Source organism: Jaculus jaculus, chromosome 19, assembly GCF_020740685.1.
Source record: "Jaculus jaculus isolate mJacJac1 chromosome 19, mJacJac1.mat.Y.cur, whole genome shotgun sequence".
Taxonomy (NCBI): domain Eukaryota; kingdom Metazoa; phylum Chordata; class Mammalia; order Rodentia; family Dipodidae; genus Jaculus; species Jaculus jaculus.
The window spans coordinates 1,209,119-1,236,762 of record NC_059120.1 but is presented as its reverse complement, the minus strand read 5'-3'; positions in this window follow the sequence as shown (position 1 = coordinate 1,236,762).

Here is a 27,644-nt window from a genome sequence, read left to right as displayed (position 1 = left end):
CACGGCAGCTACACAGGTGTCTTTGTTGAGCCAAACCCTGGAGGGGGCTTGCTTCTATGAAGACCTTGTCCTGCTACTGCAGGCTATTTTGTATGGACAAGGAAGGTAAATTTTAGACTTTGTGGGCATGAGTGAGATATTAATAACTGTACCCCTTCATTTTGAGGATATAACCATCAAATAATTCTCTCCAGACCCTTACAGTTCCTCTTTCAGTGAGAACCAAGTACTGTCCTCCTACCTCTTGTTTTTCACTGTTGTTGACAGAGCAGTGGTAAAAAGACATACTGATGGTTTATCATGACCAACTCTTCATTCACATCTTTGTCTTACGTCCTTTAGGTGAGTGATAAGCAAAGAAATATTTATCTTCAATGTGATGTGTCTAGAAAGTGGGGCTTTGGGAAGATAATTAGGTCATGAGGTAGAACCCACATATATAGGCTTTGTACCTTTCAAAGGGTCCATAGCAGGCTATTTATACTCTCCATCATGTGTGTTGTATTGTAGGCTACAATGAAAATTTGGCTGTGACTAACTTGAGGAACATCTTTATCACACACCAGATCTACTGGGACCTTGATAACTCTGAACTTGGAACCAGCAGAAGCCTTAGATACTGTACCTAACTTCCTTGTCCCAGCATTTGCCAAGATAATAAGTACTTGTTTTGGCTTTGTGTTTTGGCAGTATCTTGCTATGTAGCCTAGTATGGTCTTAGGCATGCGATCCCCCTGTCTTAGCTCCCTGAGTGCTGGCATTACCAGCATGTACAACCATACCCAATATAAACATTTCAAAATTTTAAAAGTTTTGCCTAAGTTCTCACCTTTTTATTCCTCCTAGATTTGGGATTCCAACACAGAGTAAGAAAGACACACCATGGATGTAGTGTTCCAGAAAGTATCTGGGGCATAGGATACAGCAATGGGTTCTATTCTCTTTCTTTGTGACAGTACAGTAAGAATATTTATTTGCTCTCCAGTATGATAGAAGCTATTTTCTATCATTCTACACTTGGAAAAACTCTTATTTATTGGCATGTGAGCACACAACACCGTTTGTGACAAGTGGTCTCTCCATGGCCAAGGATGGCACTTATCCCTTGCAACCTGTTAGATACAGACAGTGGTGCCTGAGACAAAATGACAGGACTGACTCCAAAGCAAACACAATCAAACCTTAGTATATGGGAACCCCAAATGCCAAAATATCTGCTTCTTCCCACCACTGTTACTCACATGGTGCACGAAGGAAGACAAGCTCATGAGAAACCCTATGGACAGCAGCAGGGTCTTTGTTTATTCTCAGACCCAATGGCAGAAACTCCCAGGGGACTCATCCTTACAAGAAGTCCACCTTGTCTTGGCACTCCTCTTACTCCTGCTAAATTGTATCAGATGAAAATTTTGCAAATGTTAAATATGCTACAGGTGCATATTCACTCGAGACATTTCTTCTTGTTTTAATAAAATCAATTTGGCAGTTTGAGGAATCCAGTTTACTACAGTGTGAGTCCCAGTGCGGTTTCACTTACTCTGGCAGATGCAGACACATGTGTTTGCTCAGCCCCTTTCTAATTCTGAAAACACTCTGTATACAGTCCTCAGTTTGATATGTAGGTCCTATGTCAAGTAGGCTTAAATTGAATTCAGTTAAGGGATTGACCATGGGAAAATATTCTTATTGTCTCATCTCAGAAAAGTGTCCATTTTCACATCAATTGCTTGGGGATAAAATGCTACGTGGGCCTATTATAACTATTGAGGTCTTTGAGTATAACGCAGAGTTAAGCCAATCATTCGTGGGTAGTCACAAAGAAGTAATGATGAATAAAGTTTCATCCTGTTAAGACATTCCTCTTCAATGAGCTGAGTCCTGGGGTGGATAAAAAGATGAAGGCAAGCTGAGAGCCAGCATTCATCTCTTTCTGCTTCCTGATTGTAGATAAAATGTGACCAGCAGCTTCTAGTTCCTGCCACTCTGTATTCTCTGCCACCATGGATCATAAGCTTGAGTTGCAAGCCAAAATAAACCCTTTTGCTCTGAAGTTGATTCACATCAGATATTTTTACAGCAATGAGAATATTACTAATAAAACCAGTTGTCACATTAGGTTTATAGTAATATGTTATTATCTTTTCCTTCTGTTTTGAGTCTAACAACAGTGTATTTATGTGTCTTTCTCAAAAAAAAATGCAAACAAATATACCTTCAACCTCATCTGTGAGCATTTCCTCTGTATAGCATGAACTTTAGAGAAAATGTCTGTGGATTCCAGGGTCAGATTTCCCCCTTCCTATTTCTCAGTGTTTGAACATTCTATTTCTCTTCTCCCTTTTCCCCCCTCAGATGCTCAGCTGACTTATTGGTGTCCTTACTGTATATCTGAGATTTGAAATCACTTTTTTGAAATCCATTCACAAGAATTCATGTTAAGGACTTCATTCTGAATGAAACATCCTTTGACAGTCCCATTTGCTATTTATTATTATTTGCTATTTATTAGTGCTCCTTTATTAGTCTGCATGTTTCTTCCAGGATTCTTACCATCATTTCTAAACCACCCACAACACTTCCTGGCTCTTACTTAAGCAACCTATCATGTAAATGTATAGGTTTGGGGCTGGGGAAATAGCTCAGTGGTTAAAGGAACTGCTTGCAAAACCTGCCATCCCAGATTCTATTCACTGGTACCCACATAAAAGCAAGATGCCCAAAATGGTACATGCGTCTAGAGTTCGTTTGTAGTGGCAAGGAGTCCTAGAATGCCTATTTTCTCCCCTCTCCTTGTAAATTACAAAAATAAAATAAAATAGGGCAAGGGTGAGAGATATGGTTTAGTGATTAAACTTGCCTTTAAAGCCAAAGGATCCAGGTTCTATTCCTCCATGCCCATGTAAAGCCAGATGCACAAGGTGGCACATGTGGCTGGAGTTCATTTTCAGTGAGCCAACTCTCAATCTCTCTCTCTCTCTCTCTCTCTCTCACACACACACACACACACACGAGCCTCTCTCAAAGAAGTAAATAAAATATTTGTAAAAATTAAAAAATTTATAGTCTATATTAAACAAGGGTTATGCATTAGATTAAAGCTATATAAATCATCTTGTAAGGAAAATATACATAATAAAGTAATTAAGGAAAAATATACATAATAAAATTATAAAATAAAGTCTTTTAAATCAAAATGTTTTTAATTTTTCTGTTTTTCTCAGCTTAGTTTTCTTATAATAGAGAGTTTTTTCCTTAAATGTTTTTCATCCTTGAAAACCTTTTTCTTTTCTTTTTTTCCAGAAAATAATAAAAATATTATGTATATTGCTCTTAGGATGGAGCACTCCTTGATACACAGCACATAACATATCAATGAGCTCCCTTTTACAGTAATTTCTGAGCACAGTAAAAATGACTTTCTGAAGGAAATGGCTTAATCAAAAATGTGGCTGACATCACAAGAAACTCATGCAAAGAAGATAGAGCAGTGGAATTTAATGATTTTAAGAAGGTTGAACTTACATTACTCAAACTGAAGAAATAGTTCCCTATTTTAATAAAATTCATCCCACCAATGTATAATTACCAAGTGTCTCTCACACGTGAAACAATCAGTCTTTCTCAGTTTTTGAGATTGTAAGAATTAGGACCTTATATAAAACACAAGGATATGTGAGACAAATATTTATGATGATAAAAAGTGATAGGGTAAATCACCCTCCCGTTTTTATTGCATTCCACCTAGTAGTTTGTCTTTTTTTCCTCTAACACCCTCTAGTAGATAGTAGCTAGGGGGAAATATGAAATGGTAAAGAGCCTACCAACCAATTGTGCTATGCTTAGTTGGAGAATTAGTGATAGTTACAAAAACTTACTTTTCAGTCTCTTTGCAAAGCTGTGAGAATTTCCTTCATTGAGTCCTAGAGTTACCTTTGCTGTATTTTATTCCAATCAGTGCTTCAACACCTTGAGTTATGGTTTCTTTTCCTGTTTATGTCACTCATTGCACTTTTATATTCTGTGTCATCAGTCTTTGTATTAACTTCACCAGAGCCTGCACCTCTTATGTATGTAATATGGCTTCACATAAAATGAAGAAATAAATTCTTCATATTAGATCTATATGGATGTTTTAGGGACATGTAAAGAAAGTCTAGAGATTAAGTCACCTTTACTCTTTCCCCTCCATTTGTTTCCCCTTTGAGATCCTGGGCAGGGTTCTGATATATAATATCCAGCAAGGAGAGAGTACACATATGTCATCTGTCCTGAAGAGCAAAGGCCAATAAGTGTGGTTTCCCATTCATCTCCATCTGGGTGCACATGGCTGATGTAATTTTATTTCATTTCATTTATTTATTTAAGAATTAGGCAGATAAAGAGAGAATGGATACACCAGAGCCTTTATCCTTTGCAAACAAACTCCACATCATGTACCACCTTGTTCATCTGGCTTATATAGTTATTGAAGACTCGGACCTGGGTCCTTAGGCTCTGCAGGCAGGCGCATTAACAAGTAGGCAATCTCTCTGGCCAGAATTTCATTTTATTCTTTTAGGGCTCTCTGGAATTCACTATTTACAACTGTGCATATATGAGAACATTTTTTAAAAAGATTTTTGTTCATTTTTTTTTGTTTATTTATTTGAGAGCAACAGACAGAGAGAGAAAGAGGCAGATAGAGGGAGAGAGAGAGAATGGGTGCACCAGAGCCTCCAGCCAGTGCAAACGAACTTCAGATGCATGTGCCCCATTGTGAATCTGGCTAACGTGGGTCCTGGGGAATGGATCCTTGAACCTCGGTTCTTAGGCTTCACAGGCAAGTGCTTAACCCATAAGCCATCTCTCCAGCCCTATGAGAACATTTTAATTTAAAAAAAAAAGTGTTTCTTCAAGATTTCAAAATGTGAGACCTTATGGAAAGCTTGAAATTTCAATTTCTATGACTTGTTCTCTTATTCAATCCTGTCCTATTCACTTATGTTTATACAGCCATTTTACCACATACATGTTAATTCCCATCAGTTTTTCTGCATGTTTTATGTATAGTGTCTGTGGTTTTTTGATATGGCCTGGTTGCAACATAGAGGACAGCCTCAACCTGCATTAAACTGGATTGTGAACCATGTTGGGTGATTATGACAAATGTAGTGTCTGTGTAAAATGTCAACTTTCAAGGGAATCATGTATATATTCAATAAATAACTACTAGAAAAATATCTGTTTACCTAACATAGGTTTCACAGGATCACAAGCAGGGAGCTGGTAGTCCACATATTTGGAGATAACGCCAGGGAGCTTCATAAACAAAGTGCATCTTGGGCTTGAAGACAGACATCATACCAGTGAACTGGGTGAGATCCAGGGTAAAAATGGCAGGAAGATGGAAACACAAGACCCACAAAGGACTGGTGAAAGAGCCTGATGAACTGAGTGTGGTGAGTAATTTTATGCCTGTGGATAGAATAGATGGGAGGTTTAACTCTTACTGATCATCAGTCCATCAGTGGACACATAATGGATTTTTTCTATAGACAAGCTATTTTCAAAATTTTACAGTAAAGACATTTATATGAAAGTCCAATATATAACATGAACAAGAGATTGGTTTTCTTTAACTTACTTTTAACCAAAGGAAGAATGGTGGCTCAGAGATAGAATTCATCTAACTGACAAGTAATGTTAGACAAGGAACTGACAATATTGTAATGTGGCAAGAAGACCCTTAATCTGTAGTATTTACAGAGTTGAGACTCAAAGTGGGAAGACTGGTAAAGAGGCAATTTTATTAGTCTGTTTGGATGAAAAAAATAGTACTTCTTTTTTTAAATTTTTAGTTTTAGAGAAAGAGAGAGAGAGAGAGAGAGAGAGAGAGAGAACTGGTGCACCAGGGCCTCAGCCACTGAAATTGAACTGCAGATGCTTTTACCACCTCATGGGCATGTGCAACCTTGTGATTGCCTCATCTTTGCGGGTCTAGCTTATGTGGGATCTGGAGAGTTGCAAATGGGTCCTTATGCTTCTCAAGCAAGCACCTTAACTGCTAAGCCATCTCTTCAGCCCTGACAAACTAGTATTTCTTAGATTGAATTAGAAAGAAGGAAGCATTATAACATTGATCTTTGGAAATAATTACATAGGCATCAAAGAGACCATAACAATGAGGGTGAGGCTCAGATGCATGCTTAGCCAGACACAGAAATGAATAGGTGAGTTATTTCATCTACCTGAGACTAGGAAAGGTGGATTGTTCTCTATAGACAGAAGACAAATCTAATTGTGTGGGATTGTTAGTGGTATGACAGGAGTCAGTGGACAAATTGATTGCAAAAGGGCACTGTGGGACTTATAAACTTGATTTAAAAATGTAAATCTTGACTGTGGCTGTGGGCTCTTGAGTGTATGAAATTTTCAAAACTTATTAAATACTATCCTTAAAATGAGTAAATACTGGTTGTAAATTATATCACAATTGAGCTGATTTAAAAACAAACAAACAAAAATCCTCCACATTTCAGACCTAGGTTTATTTTCCATAACAGGGTGGCTGGAAGATCCTGCACTTGCAAGCCTCATTTTCACAGCTACAAGATGGATAATCAATAGTTCTTTACAGCCAATCTGGTAAGTTTGCAAAGAAGATGAGGTCAAATCAATGAGGAGTAAATGGATAGTTTTGAGAATGCATACTATTAGATGTTTTATAAAAGTCTTATACAAGGGGTGATGTTTCATTTTGATAGGTGGTCTGGGAGTAGTTGCATTTTATAGAGCTTGTAAAGTATGTGTATATACTACCAAAGTTAAAGTTCCATGCTTTTGGTTCAAAAGTGAGTCAAAACTATGCTGAAAATTTTGTTTTAAAAAAATGAAGTGACAACAGAAAATATTACTTATTTGTTTTCCTCAAATTTCACTATAGAAAAAAGGTGAAACTCATACATTATTGTTAAGAAAAATTACTGCTTTTATCATTATCAACAGATTTTATATGCCATGTGTTCATGAGGCTTTGTGTTATAAAAGAGAAGTATAAGGCATTTTAAATAATTAATATCATTTAGAGCATTTATTATTTAGTGCAAAAGTTAATACATAGAAGTGTTCAGAGGCTGAAAACAGGTAAATATTTTAAACATTCTAAAGTTACCTTAGAGATCATCCAGAATGAATTATCTGCCAGTCTTCTCTGCCATCTTTAACTATAGCACAGAATGGATCATGCAGGAAGATCTAGACTTGACTTACATAGGGTTGTGTATAGCTTTACAGATTCCAAAAGTTCAGAAGAAGCAAGTGGACAAGGGGAAGAGGACCTCAAAGAGCCATTGTCATTTGCTTGTTGATAAGTAAAAGTAGTGCTGGAAACAAACAAAGCGCCTTTATTGATATTTGCTATATTTTAATTCCTAATTTGTGCCCATTTCCAATGGGAAAAGGGACATTCATTGAAGAAAGACATTATAGGTTGGCACTGGCAAAGCATTGATAGCCCATGATAATCTTTGTTATTTACTGTCTTGAAGTTACATTTTATAAAGCTACCAAGAAATAATATTTTGTGTCAACAGAGCCCATAAAAATGAGTTTAAGGGTGATAAAGCAAGAACACCAATATTGTGGCATATTATGAGATTTGTAACTACAGCAACAAAATAAAAAGGTGAGCATTATAAGGACTCTTCCACTAAGACATCATTACACTATATCAGCATGGAAATAGAACAAGGGGAAAGAGAGAAACTGTGAGTCTAATGATATGAAATTAACATTATTTCACATGTTTGTGGGGCAATGGAGTAGAAAGGGAAATTTCTCCAGGCCCATAACTAAGGCTCCTCTTCTCTGGCCATTGTGACCCCAGAGAGAACAATCTTGCCTGAAAGACACTTTGCCTGTACTCTAGACTTGACCTTCATGTCTCTCATCTCTTTTAATACTTTATAATTACCAATATATTCAGTTAAACTCACTGAGTATACAGGTTTCATATCATTGTATATTAAATATCACAGACTCTTCTCTCTTGTCTGTGTGGTAGGCACTCTTAGTTCTCTTTTGTATTTTAATATTTTATTTATTTATTTGAGATAGAGAGAGAAAGAGAGAGAATGTGTGTGTCAGACAGAATGGACATGTGAGGGTCTCTTGCCACTGTTAACAAATTCTAGATGCATGGGCCATGTTGCAAATCTGGCTTTACATAAGTACTGGGGAATCAAATTTGGGACAGTCAGAACTTACAATCAAATGTCTTTAACTGATGAGCCATCTTCCCTCACCAGTTCCATTATATTTTTGTAACCATAGGATTTTGGGAAGAAGGTTTGTAACAAGTTTATACATTTCCCATCTCTCAAAGTCTAGAGCAGGCTTTGCTGACATCAAAGATGAGAATTGGGGCTGTAGAGATGGATTAGCAGTTAAGGCACTTGCCTGCAAAGCCTAAGGACCCAGGTTCCATTCTCCAATACCCAGATGTACAAGGTGGTGCATGTGTCTGGAGTTTGTTTGCAGTGGCTGAAGGCTCTAGGATTCCCATTCTTTGTCTGTCTCTCTCTCTCTCAAATGAATAAATAAATAATTTTTAGAAGATGAAAACTGTTTTATGTGTACATTCTGTGTGTGTACTTCCCAGATAGACATTTATTTCTAGTCAATTATAGTGATATGTAGGAAAAATTATTTCCATCTGTCAGGAAACGATTTGTTGTCTGAATGGGTTATGATTTTTTTTTTTTTTCTGTTACTGGGTAAGTTCACTGAGAATGATCTGTTCCAGGGTATGATTCTGTATAGCCATTAGAAAGGGAGAAAGGAAATCATACATTAAAAGAAAGAGCTGGAAGGTCTCAAGGCTCAGTAATAGGTAAACTTCCAAGAATTCTTCTAGAATACTCACCTAGAACATCCATGGGTGGATTGTTGTGACTATGTTTCTGGTCAAGAAACTTGGAAATCAGGGAGCTCATGATTAATTCCCACTCCACAATGATGTCAAGTCTAATGACTATGGGAAATCAGGTTAGTGCTATCTTCCTACCATCTCAGCTGTAGGACACAATCAGAAGCTTCTCTTTGTGATGGAGATTCAGGCAACAAAAAGCATGTAGTTCCTTTAAGAATGCTCACAAGGACTTATGGTTAACATGGCTGCATAGGAACCATGCCAAAGCAGCGAGAAAAAGTCCCACCCATGTTAACTCTGATGGATGTTCGGATGTGCCATTCTTAATAAGCTATATTTTGGGCTTGTCATTTGTTGCTTCTTGATTTATAGTGGCTTTGTTTCCTCTTCTGGTGTACATTAGGGAAAAGTCTCACTTGGTCACAAGCTGACTTGGAACCCTCAACAGACCAGAAATCTTAACCTCCTAATTGATAGGATTGAGGGTGTGGAACACCACACACCATAAGGGTTAGGGGATCTGGTTGTCATAATACCTACTCTTGCATAAATACTCTATGCTATTTTTCATTGACTGTGTACATTGCTTAGTTAAATTTTGGAATCTGCCTGTATTTTGTTCTACTCGGTCTACTTGAATACACTGTTAGCAGGCAAACCCAATACCTAGGGTCATTTTTGTAGATACTCTGAAAGTCTTAAAAGCCACAATTAGCATTCTAATCTTCTATCCTGAATATATATAAAAACAGATTGATTGATACAACTAACTAGAAAATTCAAGCATTAAATTAATCTAAGATGCAAAAATATATACATTATAACAAAAGAAACACCAAAAATAAAGACAATATAAATCCATTAAAAAGTATTAATGCATGAGAAATGACATCTAGTGAGAATGAGTTAGAGAAAATGCCTGAGAAAGATTTCAAATGAATAATTATAAATATGCAGAAAAAAGCCAAAGAAGAAATCAAAGGAATGAAAGAGGAAATCAGTGGAATAAAAGAAGACACAGAAAACCAATTTAATGAAATAAAGAGGTCAATACAAGACATAAATAAGGAAATAAAAATAATAAAGAAAACCCAGTCAGAATTAGCAGCAATGAAGAACACAGTTAATGAAATAAAAAACTCTGTAGAAAAATCTCACCAGCAGAATGGATGGAGAGGACAGAATGTCTAAACTAGAAGACCAGGTGGCAGATCTAATACAGTCCAACAAAGAGAAAGATAAACTAATAAGAAAGTATGAATGGGAATTTCAAGATATTTGGGACACTATGTAAAGACCAAACATAAGAATTCAGGGTATAGTAGAAGGAGAAGAATTTCACTCCAAAGGCATAGTAGGCATTTTCAACAAAATCATAGAAGAAAGCTTCCCCCAAATTGGGAAAGAGATGCCAATGCAGATACAGGAATCCTTTAGAACACCAAAGAGATAAACCTGTAAAGAACTTCTCCTTACCATATTATAATTAAACTACCAAACATACACAACAAGAAAATATATGGAAAGCAGTAATAAAAAAAATCAAGTTACCTACAAAGGCAAGACCATCAGGATTACAGCAGATTACTCAACACAAACTTTAAAAGCTAGAAGGGCTTGGAATAATGTTTTCCAAATTCTTAAAGATAACAACTGTCAACAAAAGTTACTTTACCCTGCAAAGCTATCCATTCAAATACACAGAGAAATAAGAACATTCCACAATGAAAACAGGCTAAAGGAATATTAGAAAACAAAACCAGTTCTACAGAAAATTCTTGAAAGAATCCTCCATGCTGAAGAGAAGTAAAAGCACATATATAAGGAACCTGGAAAAAAACAACAAACAATACTCAAATACTAGTTAACACAAGAGAGCAAAGGCAAAATCAGAAGAACTACAAAAAAATGGCAAAATTAAATAAACACACACCTTTCAATAATATATCTTCATATCAACAACCTCAGTGCCCCAACCAAAAGACATAGGTTTGCAGACTGGGTTAAAAAGCAGAATCCTTTACTTTGTTGCCTCCAGGAAACTCACCTTTCTACAAAGGATGCATACTTTCTTATGGTGAAAGGTTGGATAATGGTATTTCAAGCAAATGTGCCTTGAAAACAAGCAGAGGTTGCTATCCTAATTTCTGACAGGTAGACTTCAGTCCAACATTAGTTAAGAAAGATAAGGAAGGCCACTATATATTGGTTAAAGGCACACTCCAACAGGAGGACATTACAATCCTAAACATATATGCACTTAACATGGGGGCTCCCAACTTCATCAACAAACACTATTAGAACTAATGTCACAGATAACACCAAACACAGTTGTAATGGGTGGATTCAACACCCCATTCTCATCAATTGACAGGTCATCCCAGCAAAAAACAGAGAGGCATCTGAATTAAATGAGGTCATAAAAGAAATGGACCTAACTGATATATACAGGACATTTTATCCAAATGCTGCAGATTACACACTCTTTTCAGCAGCACAAGGAACATTCTCTAAAATAGACCATATATTAGGACACAAAGCAAATCTTACCAAATACAGGAAAACTGAAATAATTCCTTGCATTCTATCTGACCACAATGGACTCAAACTACAAATCAATAGCAAGAAAAGCTATAGAGCATACACAAAATCATGGAAACTAAGAAATGCACTATTAAATGATTAATGGGTCAATGAAGACATCAAAAAGGAGATAAAAAATTAATTAAATTAAATTATAATGAGAACACAACATACCAAAACCTTTGGACACAATGAAGGCAGTCCTAAGAGGGAAATTTATAGCTTTAAGTTCCTATATTAAGAAATTAGAAAAGCCTCAAGTAAATGACCTAATACTTCACCTTAAGGCTTTGGAAAAAGAAGAACAAGGCAGACCAAAAATCAGTAGACAGGAAGAAATAATAAAGATTAGGGCAGAAATTAATGAAATAGAAACCAAAAACACAATCCAAAGAATTAATTAAACTAAGATTTGGTTCTTTGAAAGGATAAACAAGATTGATAAACCCTTACAAAATCTCACCAAAAGAAAGAGAGAAGAGACACAAATTAATAAAATTAGAGATGAAAAAGGCAGCATTACAACAGACACCAGAAAAATTCAAAAAATCATAGGGACATACTATAAAAACATATATTCCACTAAGTATGAAAATCTGAAAGAAATGGATGATTTCCTTGATTTATATGACCTACCGAAATTAAGTCAAAATGGAATTAATCACTTAAATAAAACTGTAACATGTATGGAGAGCCAAGCAGTTGACAAAAAATTCCCCAATAAAAAAAAGCCAGGCACAGATGGATTCACCTGTGAATGTTACCAGACCTTCAGAGAAGAACTAACACCATTGCTTCCTAAGTTTTCCATAAAATAGAAAAAGAAGGAATCCTACCAAACTCGTTCTACGAAGCCAGCATCACCCTGATACCAAAACCAGGAAAAGACAGAACAAAAAAAGAAAATTACAGACCAGTCTCCCTCATAAACATAGATGCAAAAATTCTCAACAAAATATTGGCAAACAAAATACAAGAATATATCATAAAGATCATTTGTCCCAACCAAGTAGGCTTTATCCCAGAGATCCAGGGATGGTTCAACATATGTAAATCGATGAATGTAATACATTATATAAATGGATGTAAGGAAAAAAATCACATGATCATTTCATTAGACACAGAGAAAGCGTTCGACAAAATCCAGCATCCCTTCATAATAACAGTCTACAGAGACTGGGAATGGAAGGAACATATCTCAATATAATAAAGTCTATTTAGGACAATCCTACAGCCAACATATTACTAAATGGGGAAAAACTGGAAGCTTTTCCACTAAAATCATGAACAAGAAAAGGGTGTCCACTGTCCCCACTTTTATTAAATATAGGACTGGAAGTCTTATCCATAGCAATAAGGCAAGACACACATAAAAGGGATACAAATTGGAAAGGAAGATATCAAGTTATCGTTATTTGCAGATGACATGATTTGATACATAAAGGACCCTAAAGACCCTTCAGAAAACTGTTAGAGCTGATAAACACCTATAGCTATGTAGCAGGATACAAAATAAATACACAGAAATCAGTAGCTTTCCTATATGATAACAAGAAACACACAGAGGATAAAATCAGAGAATCACTCCCATTCACAATTATGTAAAAGAAAAAATAAAGTAACTCTGAATAAACCTAACCAAGGACGTGAAGGATCTCTACAATGAAAACTTTAAAACACTCAAGTGATAAATTGCAGAAGATACTAGGAAATGGAAAAACATCCCTTTTTCCTGGATCAGAAGTATAAATATTATAAAAATGGCAATCTTACCAAAAGCAGTCTACACATTTAATAAAATCCCCACCAAAATCCCAATGGCATTCTTCACGAAAATAGAAAAAGCAATCCAAAAATTCATTTGGAATCACAAAAAATCTCGAATATCTAAAACAATAATGAGCAACAAAAATCAGGCTGGTGGTATCACCAGACCTGATTTTAACCTATATTACAGAGACATAGTAACCAAAACTGCATGGTACTGGCACCAAAACAGACATGTCGATCATTGGAACAGAATGGAGGACCCAGATGTAAGTCTGGGTAGCTATAACCATCTGATATTTGATAAAAATGCCAAAAATACTCATTGGAGAAAAGACAGGCTTTTCAACAAATGGTGCTGGGAAAACTGGGTATATATCTATAGAAGGATGAAAATAGATTCCTCTCTCTCTCATGCACAAGAATAAAGTCCAAATGAATTAAAGACCTTAACATCAGACATGAAACTCTGAAACTGCTAGAGGAAAAAAGTAGGGGAAACCCTTCAACTTACTGATTTTAGCAAAGACTTTCTGAATATAACCCCAATTGCTCAGGAAATAAAGCCACAGATTAACTTCTGGGACCTCATGAAATTACAAAGATTTTGTATGGCAAAGGTCACTGTAAATAAAGCAAAGAGGCAACCTACAGAATGGGAAAAATTCCTTGCCAGCTATACATCTGATAGAGGATTAATATCTAGGACATACAAAGAACACAAAAAATTAAATAATAAGAAATCAAAGAAGCCAGTTAAAAACTGGGCTATGGAACTAAATAGAGAATTCTCAAAAGAAGAAATATGGATGGCATATCAACATCTAAAACATGTTGTACATCCCTAGTCATGAGGGAAATGCAGATTAAAACTACATTGACATTCCATCTCACTCCTGTCAGTTTGGCTACCATCATGAAAAGAAATGACCATAAATGGTGGCAAGGATGTGGAAAAAGAGGAAACCTTCTACACTGTTGGTGGGAATGCAATCTGGTCCAGCCATTGTGGAAATCAGTGTGGAGGTTCTTAAAACAGCTAAAAATAGATCTACCATATGGCCCAGATATACCACTCCTAGGCATATATCCTAAGGACTCATCTCTTTACCTTAGAGATACTTGTTCAACCATGTTTATTGTCACTCAATTCACAATAGCTGTTAAATGGAACCAGCTTATATATCCCTCAACTGATGAGTAGATAATGAAGATATGGCACATTTATACAATGGAGTTCTACTCAGTGGGAAAGAAAACGAAGTTATGAAATTTGCAAGAAAATAGATGGATCTGGAAAGGATTATACTAAGTGAGCTAACCCATTCCTAGAAAGCTTAACATCACATGTTCTCTCTCATTTGTGGATCCTAGCTACAGATGATTGGACTTCTGTGTGAGTAGGAAGAAAACTCAGTAGCAAAGGCCAGTAAGCTAGAAAAGAGGTATAAAGGGAAGAGAAATGACGGGAGGGGTATTTAATAAGAATGTATTATATATATGTAAGTAGAAGAATAGATTAATGAAGATGAAAAGTACGAAGTGAGGTCAGGGGAAGAGAATGAGTAAAGGAAAGGTGGAGGTAGGGCTAATAAACATCTAAGAGGATATAAATAAATCACATGGAAACCTATGATTTTGGACAATGGTTCACTCAGGAACCTTAGAGTGTTAGTAGAAAATTTTCAGTGCCAGGGATGGGATACCTTCCAGCGAGTTGTTGGCCAAGGAGGTCCCTGATGCCCCCAAAACATTATAGGCCATTATTGAGGCCCTTGGTTTCCCACCAGGAATAGATGGCAAGACCCTATTGCTGAAGACTCCACATACGTGGGCTGCAAGGCTACTGAGAAATTCTGCTGGAATGGAGCTAGTAACCTCCTCCATGTAGACCAGCTGGAAGAAAGCTGGAAGAAGCCATTCTGCATGCAGCTCAATGGGAGAAAGAGAACTCACTAGTGAAGATACTCAACAGTGGACACTGCAAGCCTTATATTTGGCCAGCCAGGCCAAATGAGCCAACAGGTGCAATAGTGGAACATCTGACATGGTGGAAACCAACTGCCCTGTAATTGGACTGGAGGTCTGCTCCATGGGAGGTTATACATCCCTGATATTGAAAACTTAAAACAGAGGTAGTCATGAGCCCTAGGGGTGTAACATCTACTTGTGTCTGGCTAAATGTATATACTGTGCTTATCAAACAGTCCAGTATACTTCTTTTAATGTTCATACACTTATATTAATGCTACTTTCACTTTTGGTAGAGAATCTTCTCTTTTCATATGGCAGTGACCTTTGGATGACCCAGAAGGCATCATCATGCTGGAAAGAAGTGACAGGAGTGCTTAGCACTGCAATAACTCTATCACACTTTCCAAGTCTATTGTGGAAGAGGTGGCAGGAAGAATGTAAGAGCCAAAGGAAGGGTAGGACTCCTTACAACGTGCTGCCCCAGACACAAAATGGCCTGGATATTCATGATCTCACAGTGCCTCATAGTACCTACACAAGACCATCATAATAGGAGGAAAAGATCATGGTATGAAAATAAAAGAGAGACTGACTGAGAGGGAGAGGGGATGTGATGGAGAATGGAGTTTCAAAGGGGAAAGTGGGGGAAGAGAGGGCATTACCATGGGATATCTTTTATAATCATGTTAGTTGTTAATAAAAAAGAATTTTAAAAATAGAATGCTCTCAAAGTCTACAGATGGGGGGATGGTTTACTGAAGCCTCTGTAAAATTAATTCTGAGATGCTCTAAATTTAATGATTAAAGTTAAAGATAGAGAAGTTAGATGGGGTAAGTGAATTCATTAACAGCTATGGACTGAAAAAAAACAAAAGACCATTTTCCATCTATAAATGTACCTGAGACCCTAACTGAGATCCATGGTGACCCCTGGACACCTTTGTGTCCTTCCTGCACCTGTACCACTCCAAAAGTAATAAAGTGTCTCTGGTGGACTGACAATACTCTCCTCTATGTTTCTCCACTCTTCTCACTTTTACTTTATGTTTGATCAATGGTACACTTTATTCTTCACTTCCTCAGATTAGCTCTAGTTTGAAACTGCTTTCTAGCCTTGCTGCTGTTAGCTGTAGGAACTTTTTCAAGGACCTCATAGGTTTGCCAGCAAGTATCCACAACACCTAGTAAACCTTCTTTTGTTATAGAAACCCCTTACCCCCCCCAGAGATTTGACTTTATAAGCATAATAAAGAAAATTAGTGGCCCAAATCTGCTCACCATCACTTGCCCACAGAAACAGAATAACTTCCAGTAAGGAGGGGCTGGCTCTTCACCATTTACTTCCATGTCTCTCAAGGGTGGAAGGCAGCCATTGGGAAGTCTAAGAGCAGAATTTTGTGTAGAGTAAAGCAAACAGACTATCTAGAGCATAAAGTTTAAGGAGATATACATCCTCCAATGTAAAACTTATATTTGTGTGAACCTGGATGTAAATAACCTATATCAATTTTGGGGGCTGGACACTTCTCCTGGCTCATGCTATTGCTGGCCAGCTTTCCCAGTGGCATGAAGGGACATAAGATATTCTTCAACATAGTCTGTGCCTACATGAATTCGTCTTACCCTCCCATCTGTATGCAATGAAATTGCCAACAACAATTTAATGTCACATGATGCTGCCATGTGTATTTTGTCTACTGAAATTCAACTTTCTAAACAAAAGTGAAAATGCATTCCCCATTTCTCAACTTCAAATAAAACTATCGCTATTGCTTGCAAGATGCAATGCACACAAAAGCAGAATTCATGGAGACTGTAACATTCAGTAATTTGCTTGTTATTATATCTTTTGTTCAAGAATCTTAGTAGCTATAGAAACATGGCTCAGATCAATCTGCTCCGTGCTAAAAAAAATAACTTATTACCCTACATATCCTTTTGTAGCTAAGAAAGAAATTACATTCTCATACAATAATTCAGACAATCATTATTGGGCTGATGAAATGTAGAAAAAAAATACAGATAATCCAACTACATTCATGATTTCAGCCTTTGTGCCTAGTATGAGAAAATGTGGTCAATGGAGGGAACTCCTGTAAAGATCCATAGATAAATACTCCCTGTCACATGTACACACACACACACACACACACTAACAACTTTTCATGACATATTTGTTCCCTTTAATAAAGAATAATCAGTATAATGAGAGTAGCAGTAAGCATTTAGTTTTTTAAAATATTTTATTTTTATTTATTTGTTTGAGAGATACAGAAATAGGCTAGCAGACAGAGAAAGAGAGAGAATGGATGTGTCAGGGCCTCTAGCCACTGCAAATGAACTCCAGACATGTGTGTACCCTTGTGTATCTGGCTTATGTGAGTCCTGGGGAACATGAGTTCTTTGGCTTTGCAGGCAAGTGCCTTAACCACTAAGCCATCTCTCCAGCCCAGCATTTATTTTTTTGATGTGTGCACATGTGTGTTGAATGGTGTGTGTGCAAATAGGTACAACCCTTATGCATGCCTGTGTAGGCCAGAGAAGGATATCAGGTGTCCTTCTCAAGTGCTCTTATACTCTATTTCCTTGATAGTCTCTCACTGAACCTAGAGTTGCTGGTTTTGGTCAGACTCTCTGGCCAATGAGCCATAACGATTCTTTGATTTCCACTTCCCCCAGTACTGGGATTACAGGCATAAATGGCTATGCCCAGATTTTTAAATGGATCCTGGGGATTGAACTCAAGCAGTCTCAAACTCTTTCAAGCCTTCTTGTTTGCATGGCAAATGCTCTTACCATTGAGCAATGTCCTGGGCCTGACAGTAAGCATCTCTCCAGCCCAATATTTATTTATTTTTGAGACAGGGTCTCTCTCAAAACCTGGAGATCACTGATTTGGTTAGACAAGCTTAGTAGTGCTTCACTGTCTCTGCCTTCCTAGCATGAGGATTCCAGAAATGAGTCAACATGTAGGTACTGAGGATGAAAACTCTGATCTTACAGTAGCATGACAAAGCATTTTACACACTAAGCTATCTTCCCAGTCCCCAAAGCAGAACTTTTAAACCCTAATGTTATTACAATATGATAAAGAATGAGTTGGTTTTGAATTAGTGAAATAACTTTAACAAAGGCTTGTTTTTTTTTTTTTTTTTTTTTTTTGAGGTAAGCTCAACAGGCTGGCCTTTTTTTATGAGAGGGAGAAAAAACATTGGTGCACCAGGCCCTCCAGCCACTATAATCCAACTCCAGAGGACTATATTATTTGTTATTCTGTGTAAATAATCACCTCTCTCTTGAAGTCTTGGGACATATCTCTTCAATTTTATTCTTTCGTCCTTTTGTTTAATAGTTATGTACACAGTGTGTATACAGCCATGTTGCTACCAATGTTAGCCTCCTGCCTGTCCTTGCCCTCTGAAGGGACCCTCCTTATTGGGAATGTGAGTCATGCCTTGTGAGGTTAGCCATCAGTTATGGGTAAGAGGCAATGTCTCTGTGCATAATGTCCCAACATGTGGCTCTAACAATCTTTCTGCCCTCTCTTCCACAAATTTCCCTGAGCCATGTTGGGTTTGTTTTAGGTCTACTTCAGTGATGCATTCTTGGGAGCCCCTGTGTTTCTGGATATCTGATTTGGTCGTAGTTAAGTGTTCTCTGTGTCCATCTCCTTCACCCTTCTGCTGGTACCACATTCACCAAGAAAGCAGCACTCTTACTCATTTCCCCAATTACTCTGTGGTTTCAGCTGGAGCCCCGGTGAGGTGTGATGGGCTGATTCTATCCTCAGGATCTGCATTACTCAGAAAAACAGAAGCAAATTCACCAACAAAGAGTGAAATCAGCACCAGATAAATAGGATAACCATTATTATTTTAGAGAGAATTTAATAAGTATAGGCCCTCTTGTAGCCTACAATTGGTTGGAGCTTGATAATGGAGAACAGCCTCATTTTTGTATATGGTTTTGACTTGTTTCCCAGATGCAGCTATGGGTTCTGTTCCTACCTAACAAGCCAAATCAAGAGCAGTTACTTACCCACCATGGCTGTTTGCCACTATTGCACTTGGGTGAGCATCATGTTAGATTATTTGCTGCTGAGTAGCTAAGACCACAAGTTTCTTGAACAGATGTTGGTCATTTCCCCCCAGTTGCTCTTGTAGCACCTTCTGGCACTAGACATCTAACTGTCTTGGGACTGACTCTCTTCCAGATTCCAGCCAGGTCATTCCATGTTCTGTACCAACAGCATATGGTTTCTTTTTTTGTCCTTTTGATCATTTTTTTTCCCTGTAGTTTTAAATTCTGCTTTTGTATTGATGACATTACAATTTCTAGTTTCAGAGTACAAATCTCCCTTAACTTCCAGAGCAGTGTGTATGATATTCTATATTTCCATTTGGATGTTTAATAGCATGCCTCAAAGAGGGATTTGGGTTCTCCTCAACTCTTCTTATTGGTCATACTTACAAATGAAGGAAATCCTTTAGTCATTCTTTTCCATCCAGAAGTATTATTGATTCCATTTCAATATCATCTCAGCATCAGTTTCTTCCTTGATCACAGACCATTGCAAGATATTCTGTCTCTATTTTCCACACATTTTCAAGTTTTCTATTTTCTTACAAGAAAACCAACTTCACACAGCCACCAGAAAAGAAGTCTTTCTCAAGTGTATGTAATCCAGTACAATAAGACTATCCATTTTCCTTAAACAGATGCACTCTTCCCATTTTCTAGAACCCATAATCAGAATTTCTTCCACTTATTTTCTTTTCTATGGTGTTGAGTATGAGGATTGAATAGAGAAATTTGCACAAGCAAAGGTTGAGCTTTTCCTCTGAGTGATAGCTTTGCCTTTCCCATCTGTTTCATGACATGAAAATTCCCATAGTCCTTCAGACCTCTCTTCTCTAAGTTGATCCTGAGAAACTGCTGCTCATTTTGACCATTTTATTCTCTCAAGCCCATTTCTACTGAAGATATTTCACTTGGACTCCAATAATATGAAATTATATCACTCCCATCCTGCCCATTAAACCTTGAAGTATTTGAGATAGGACACTTTCTTCTTTTTGTCTTGATTATCTTTAAGGCAACTAGAGCCTATTATGAAATAGCAAAGAGTGCTTGTCCATCAATATTTTATAAAAGAATAAATGCTATCACATAAAATAATGATTTTTATCTGAGATGCATTATCTAAAATTATTTAACATTTATTCAACTATTAAGTATTTTAGTTATATTCCTTTGTAAGCACCAACTTTCTCATTAAATAATTGGCTATATATTCCAATTAAATACTTTCAGAGCTCTTATTGTGAGTATATATAATAATTTCTGTCAAAACTACATTTTAAGAAAGAATTGTCAAACCTCTGATACAGTTTTAAGGGTTGATACCTTTATTTGTGAGTTAGGTTTGAGAAATTTTTATCAGAGAAGATTTGAAGCTTGAGTTTATAGTGGTGTTAAAAGGGGCATTCCCACAAGAAGTGATACGTTTTAATTGTCTAAAGGCAGAAAAGGAAGCCCAAGAGCTGAACAAAAGTAAAATAAGGCGCTCTGGCTCCAGATATATAGAGATCATGGTCTGCATTCAAAATTAAAGTTTTGTGACATAAATCAGGAAGAGGACCACATACTAAGAAAGTATTTCAAAATGTTAGTAAGAGAAGAAAACTAAATCTTGGAAGAAGAGTGTAAGTCCAGGAGTCAGCAGACCTGGATTTTACAGTTTGCTCATTGCAGACCTTAGGCAAATACCTGTATGATCTCTGGCCCCTCAGTGTGGAGGCAGCAATCTGGGTTTTCCTTCACTGTGTAGCTCACAGTAAGTACAGGTTAAGGTGGGAAAATGAGAAATGACATTTTTTTTTTTGAGGCAAGCCCAACAGACTGGCCTATTTTATTATGAGATGGATAGATTGATAGAGAAAAAAAAGAGAGGGAGAGAGAATTGGTGTAGCAGGGCCTCCAGCCACTGCAATCAAACTCTATACCCATGCACCAACTTGTGTACATGTGAAACATTACACATTTGTGTCACTTTGCAACTGGCTTAAGTGGGACCTTGAGGGTTGAACACAAGTTCTTAGGCTTCGCAGGCAAGCACCTTCATTATAAGCCATCTCTTTAGCCCAAGTGATGACAGTTTTAACAAATGAAAACTTGGGGCTGGAGAAGGATAAGTGCTTAAAGGAGCTTGCTTGGAAAGCCTGAAAATCTAACAGCCTAGTACAATTTCCCAGTCCCATTTAAAGTCAGATACAGAAACAGGTGCATGCATCTGGAGTTTAGTTGATGCCCATACTCCTGACTCTGTTTTTTACTTCTTTTTATTTTTCTCTCTCAAGTAAATAAATAAAAATATTTTTTAAAGATCTGGAGAGATGGCTTAGTGGTTAAGGCGCTTGTCTGTGAAGCCTGAGGACTCAGGTTCAATTTCCCAGGACTCATGTAGAGCCAGAGGCACAAGGTGGAGCATGGATCTACAGTTCATTTGCAGGGGCTAGAGGCCCTGGCAACCCATTTTCTCTCTCTCTCTCTCTCTCTCTCTCTCTCTCTCAGTCTCTCTCTCTCATAAATAAATAAGTAAATAAAAATAAAATAGTTCATATATATATATATATAATGTATACATATAATATACATATATATATTTAAAAAGAAATGAAAATTCAATCATTCCTTTTTAATAATATTCTTAACAGTAGTAATAATAAAGAGGTTGGAAAGAATTAATAAAATAAAATGACTAGTGATGACTGATCATGTTTGGGAAGAGTATGTCAAGGTATCCTAACTTTGAAAGGTCATTTTGCTCCCTAAATACCTGAAACTGTCTTATTCATCTTCATAACCAATGTACATCCTGCCTTGTATTCAGACACAGATCAATTAAGAGAATTTTATAGCTACTGTGCATTTTGGAAATCATTAAGTTAATTAATTATTGTTGTACTTCATTCCAGAAGCATATAAAACCCTGAAAGTTTGCATAATTGACCCCATGTTGCATTGCCAGAAGATGCTAGCACCATTGGAGGACCTATGTGCTAACTACTAACTTGCATGTCCTATGCAGCCAAACCATGACGCTAGTTTGCACTGTTGCGCATGCACCACAAGGGAGCACACATGTCTTCAGTTTGCCTGTAGTGGCTGAAGGCCCTGCAGTACCCATTCTCTCTCTCTATAAATAATTTTTAAAAAATCCTATGTCTGCTTTTACTATTTAATTTGCACATACATTTCTATATTTATCATCCTGTTCCTGAATTTAGAGATTTTGATCAAAAAGCCAATCATGTGTTAAGACCTCACAGCTCTTCAGTGAAAAGCTGTCTGAACTGCTCTATGGTGTTGCAGACTTGCAGAAAGTGTCAAGCTCTCACTAGTCTTTGGATAAAAGAGGGGTTACATACATCAAATTCTCCATAAATTGATACTTATCCCATTTAAAGTATGCTGAGTTCACTCTCCATTGGAGAATCTGTTTTCTTTTTTTTTTCAGAAGATAGTAAAACCCAGGAGATAAACTACCCCTCACACTTCAGCCAAGCCACAGCTGAAACCAAAGAGGAATTGGGGAAAAGAGCATGAGTGCTGCTTCCATGCTGAACCTGATAATCAGCACCATGGTGTAGGAGACACTTGAGAACATAATCCTTGTCTCTATAGGATTCCTATAGGATTCTAATTTTGTTCCCAATTCCTGATATGGGTTCCTTTACACCAAGAAGATCTTTTAGCCAATAAGAAAGCTATTGGTTACTCATGGAGACTGTGTGCCACTATTGTACTGGTGTGTTCATCCTGTTAGGGTGCTTGCTTCTGAATAGTTTAGACCTCTGGTTGCTCAGACCGATGTTGGTCACTTTCTCTCAGTAGCTCATGTAGTGCTTTCCAGTATTAGACAGGTTTTGTTTTGAGGTAATTCTTGCTGTAGCCCAGGCTCACCTGGAATTCATTCTGTATTCTCAAGCTGGCCTCAAACTCATATCAATCCTCCTATCTCTGCCTCTCACATCCTGGGATTAAAGGTGTGACACCATGCTCAGAGTAAACTGCCCTTACTCTTTTGCATCAACTCCTGTAACAATAGATCTTTCATTTAATCTATAGAACTTTGTTTGAAAGTTATATCAAAATAAGGTCAATAAGATATTGCTCCAGCATATCTAGCAGCATTAGTAACTGTTAGTTACTAGCATTAAGCACCACCTCCTAGTGTCAGACTGAATTGTACAGTTCATGCATATATTATGAAGCCTACTCTCCCACACAGCCCTATTAATCAGGGTTTTCTTGTTGATTGATTTATTTCACAGATGAAGCAGTGGATAAGGTCAAAACTGCAAGTGGATCAAGGTCATGTGCCAAACAATCATCACAGTATTCAGTCTCAAACCTGCTTAATTGCATCCTAACTTTCTTCCAATCTGAGGTATTATTCTCAGAAAGTTCAGTAACAAATAACAATAACATAAATAACAATAGCAAGAAATAACCTAACATTAGTATCAGTGTATGTAACATAATAAAGGCTTGTTTTCCTGCCGCCCATCCGTAGTATGGTCACTGACCCAACCAGAGTGAGACCAAGCTTGTGACTCTACTATGTGAAATCCAATCCCAAGAATTATCCCTGGTCTGAAATGACAATGGAATTGTCACAGTCCCTCTACTGGATTCCATAAAAAGAGGGGAGAAGGACAATCACTTTTTCCTCCACAGATAGCAATGATTCACCTCTATACCTAGCATTATGGAAGGCTATGGAATATAGCACTTAATCTAACAGTCTGTGCCCAATTAAAAATCAAAAGTTAATATAGAAGACAGAAAGTTATGAGAAGCCACTGGCAGTCTCCTCTTAAAAGTTCTCATAGAAAACAAACAACTCCAAAGAAAGTCAAGGATCCTAAAAGCAAAGTGACACAACTAAAGCATTTCATGTGATATAGCTTTTGTTTTCTAATATTTTGATGTTGTCTAATAATATATATTACTAAGCCACTAAAATTATATAAAATATTAAATATTAATTATAGCCAGCATAGGAATATAGTAAAGCTTATAGAAAATGTGTCACAAGATGATTATTCACTGGAATGTGAGCCAAACTCCTGTAACAAGATTGTTTTGTACACCAAATAATAATTATACTTTGATGACATCATCCACAGCAAAACTAAGTGCAGAAGTCATTTAGTCTGTATAAGGTACCTATACACTAAAAAACATAGAAAGGTAAATAAAAAGTAGTTTTAATTCTTAAAATATTTCTGGCTGATAAGGGGAAAGAAATGGCTCTTTTAAAAAAATTTTTGGTTTCTTTTTTTTCGAGGTAGGGTCTCACTGTGGTCCAGGCTGACCTGGAATTCACTATGTAGTCTCAGGGTGGCCTTGAACTCATGGTGATCCTCCTACCTCTGCCTCCAGAGTGCTGGGATTAAAGGAGTGTGCCACCATGCCCGGCTAAAAAATGGCTCTTTAATTCAAATTAAAAATTATATAAGAAAGCCTGGTGTACATGTTGGGTCATGATATGCAAAGATTTTTATCCTAACCATAACTCTGGGCTAACTCCAAAATGCATGACCCATATGTCTCAACGAGGGGCCAGGGGGAGGGGGTAGGACATGGATGAGCCTAACAATGGTACCAAATTGACTCTATATGCTGAGTACAAAACTAATTAAACATAAGCCCACTCTCCAATATCAAGTTACCATCAATCATGGGGTACAAGAGGGCCTACACCTATCAAACTCTCTATAAGAAAAGTAAGGGTTATCTCATTTGACCTGGTGCTAACTTATTCTCCGTTAGAGAATCTGCTTCTCTTTTTCAGATAGATGCAGATCCTAAGGAGAGAGCCACCCCATCATACCTCAAAAGAGCCCTGACTGAAACTAAGGAAAATGGGCGAAACAAGCAAGGGTGCTGTTTTCCTGATGAAATGGATACCAGCACAAGGGGGAAGGAGACCAACACAGAGAAAAATCAACACCTACCAAATCAGAGAGCCAGAGCCCCAGAGGCCCCCAACACCTCATCACTGAAGCAGACCAAAAATGAACCCAACATGGCTCAGGGAAATTTTGTGGAAGATGGGGCAGAAAGAATGTCAGAGCCACATGTTGGGTCATGATATACAGAGACATTTATCATACCAATAACTGTGGGCTAACCCCACAATGCACGACCCATATACCTCAACAAGGAGGGGCCAATGGGGAAGGGGTAGGTCATGGATGAGCCTAATAATGGTACCAAACTGCCTGTACTTGCAGAATAGAAAACTAATAAAAAAAAGAAAAGAAAAGAAAGTCTGTGATTAAAGTGCACACCTTTAATCCCAGCACTCAGCAGGCAGAGGTAGGAGAATTATAGTGAGTTCAAAGCCACCCTAAGACTCCATAGTGAATTCCAGGTCAGCCTGGGCTACAGTGAAACCCTACCTTGAAAAACAAAAACAATATATATATGATAAATTCTCAGCAATTTTAAACACTAATTCTAACTTAAAGTAGGGGACATTGATTTTCCTAAAAATGTTTATATGCTTCACAGCACAGATTAAATTTGAGAAAAGCCTAAAGGCACATAAACAACTTGTAGGAGGATATTTATATCCATATCAGTAGGACATCTGTCTCTTAGTCTGTCTATAAAGCATGGCAAACATGGGACCAGTGGAGAGGGTCTGACCATCCAGTATGGCTGGTATATATGGAATTAATTTGATGCTGACAAACATGAGTCATTTGTGTATGAATTCAACCCATGTTAACTGTGTGCTTACTGTGCCCCAGCCCTTGTGTGAGATGGTAGTGGGTAGAAAGGTAACTTACTGCTTCATATAATCTGAGAAGGAGGCATGACAACAAAAATAATTAATTGAAACTACTATACTTTAATACTGTAAAACGTTTAAACGCATAGTGTAGTTGAATCACAGAAGAACACAAGTGATCTTGGTATGCAGGTGGAGGCCAGCAGAGACTTCCAAAGACCATAGTAGCATTATGAAGCTGTAATTTATGAGCTATGGGAAGTCACTGAAAGGTTGCAAGACGTGGAATAATAAATGTGATTTTCTTGACCATGACTGTGCCTGTTACTTGGAAATTGAATTTTAATAGGTGATGGTGGCAACCAGCTTTGATTGATTGGAGTCTGGAGGTTAAAAACTTTTTCTATATGCTGAACCCCAGTAACAGTATAAATGGATGGTTGGCAAGTCTTGGCCACTTGCCAAATTTAGCCTGCTACCCCTGTTTATAAATAAAATTTTACCAGAACACAGCCATTCTCATGATTGTAGGTTGTTAGTGGTATTTTTTTTTTTGCTTCATTTTGTGTTGATCATTTATAATAGTGAGCCTATGCTATCTACAAACTGATCCTCTTCACAAAATGAATATGTATCTATGATATATACTAAATGTTGAAATGGGTTAAGAACTACTGTCAAGGGAATTGAATTTACCCACAGCATGCCAGAGAGGTAAATTTAGACAAGACAGATCTAGTGAGCCTTGCTCTTCTGAGTTGGAGAAGAATATTGTTATTCTAGACATATGGAAATCAGGAATGGAGCTAGTTCTTGAGGGAAAAGGGGAGGATGGGGGTAGTCTTGCAATCTCCAGATGACATAAACACTTGTACTTTAGAAATAGTTTATGTGATTGGTCATTATTTTGAGTTAAAATCTGCCATCTCATGTAAGTAAGGAGACCTTCCTGATAACAAAGTTCAAAAGGGAAAAAGGCTTCAGGCAGGATAAGACCATGCCTAACTCCTCAATCCCCAGGCTCAGAATCATGATTTCTGCCACTCCCAGGAGTCACAAAATAACTAAGTTCCATATACTCCTTATCCAGAAATGTTCTTGGGACCTCCCAAAAACCTCTTTCAGCTAGAACCACTAAACACATAGTGTCTTTTAGTCTAATTTGATGATGTCTACCAGCTTTAATAGATCCACTTCCTCATGGTACAACTTTCCTTATTAGAAACCTTAAAACAAACAAACAAAAAACAAAAAACCTGCTCTCCCATATGGGCTAAAACATTACTTCAGACTCTGCTATGCTATTAGTTGTAAACTATTTGTTTAAAGATCAACCAGATTCTCAAAATGCATCTCTCCCTAAACCTAACAAAATTTATTCATGGTAAACTACAATATGAAGCATTTTAATAAGACTAGTTAATATAATCTACAAAGAAAGGGACATTTGAAAATGTAGAGATTGATATTATGATAAGTAAAGAATGGATAGAGCTCCAGAAAATCAGTGGACAGTAGGGTAGAGGGTCATGAGGTGGAGGAACTACCAGTTTGAAGGGGATAGAGGTAGAGACTAGCCTGGTGGAAGAGCTGGGGAAGAAGCAC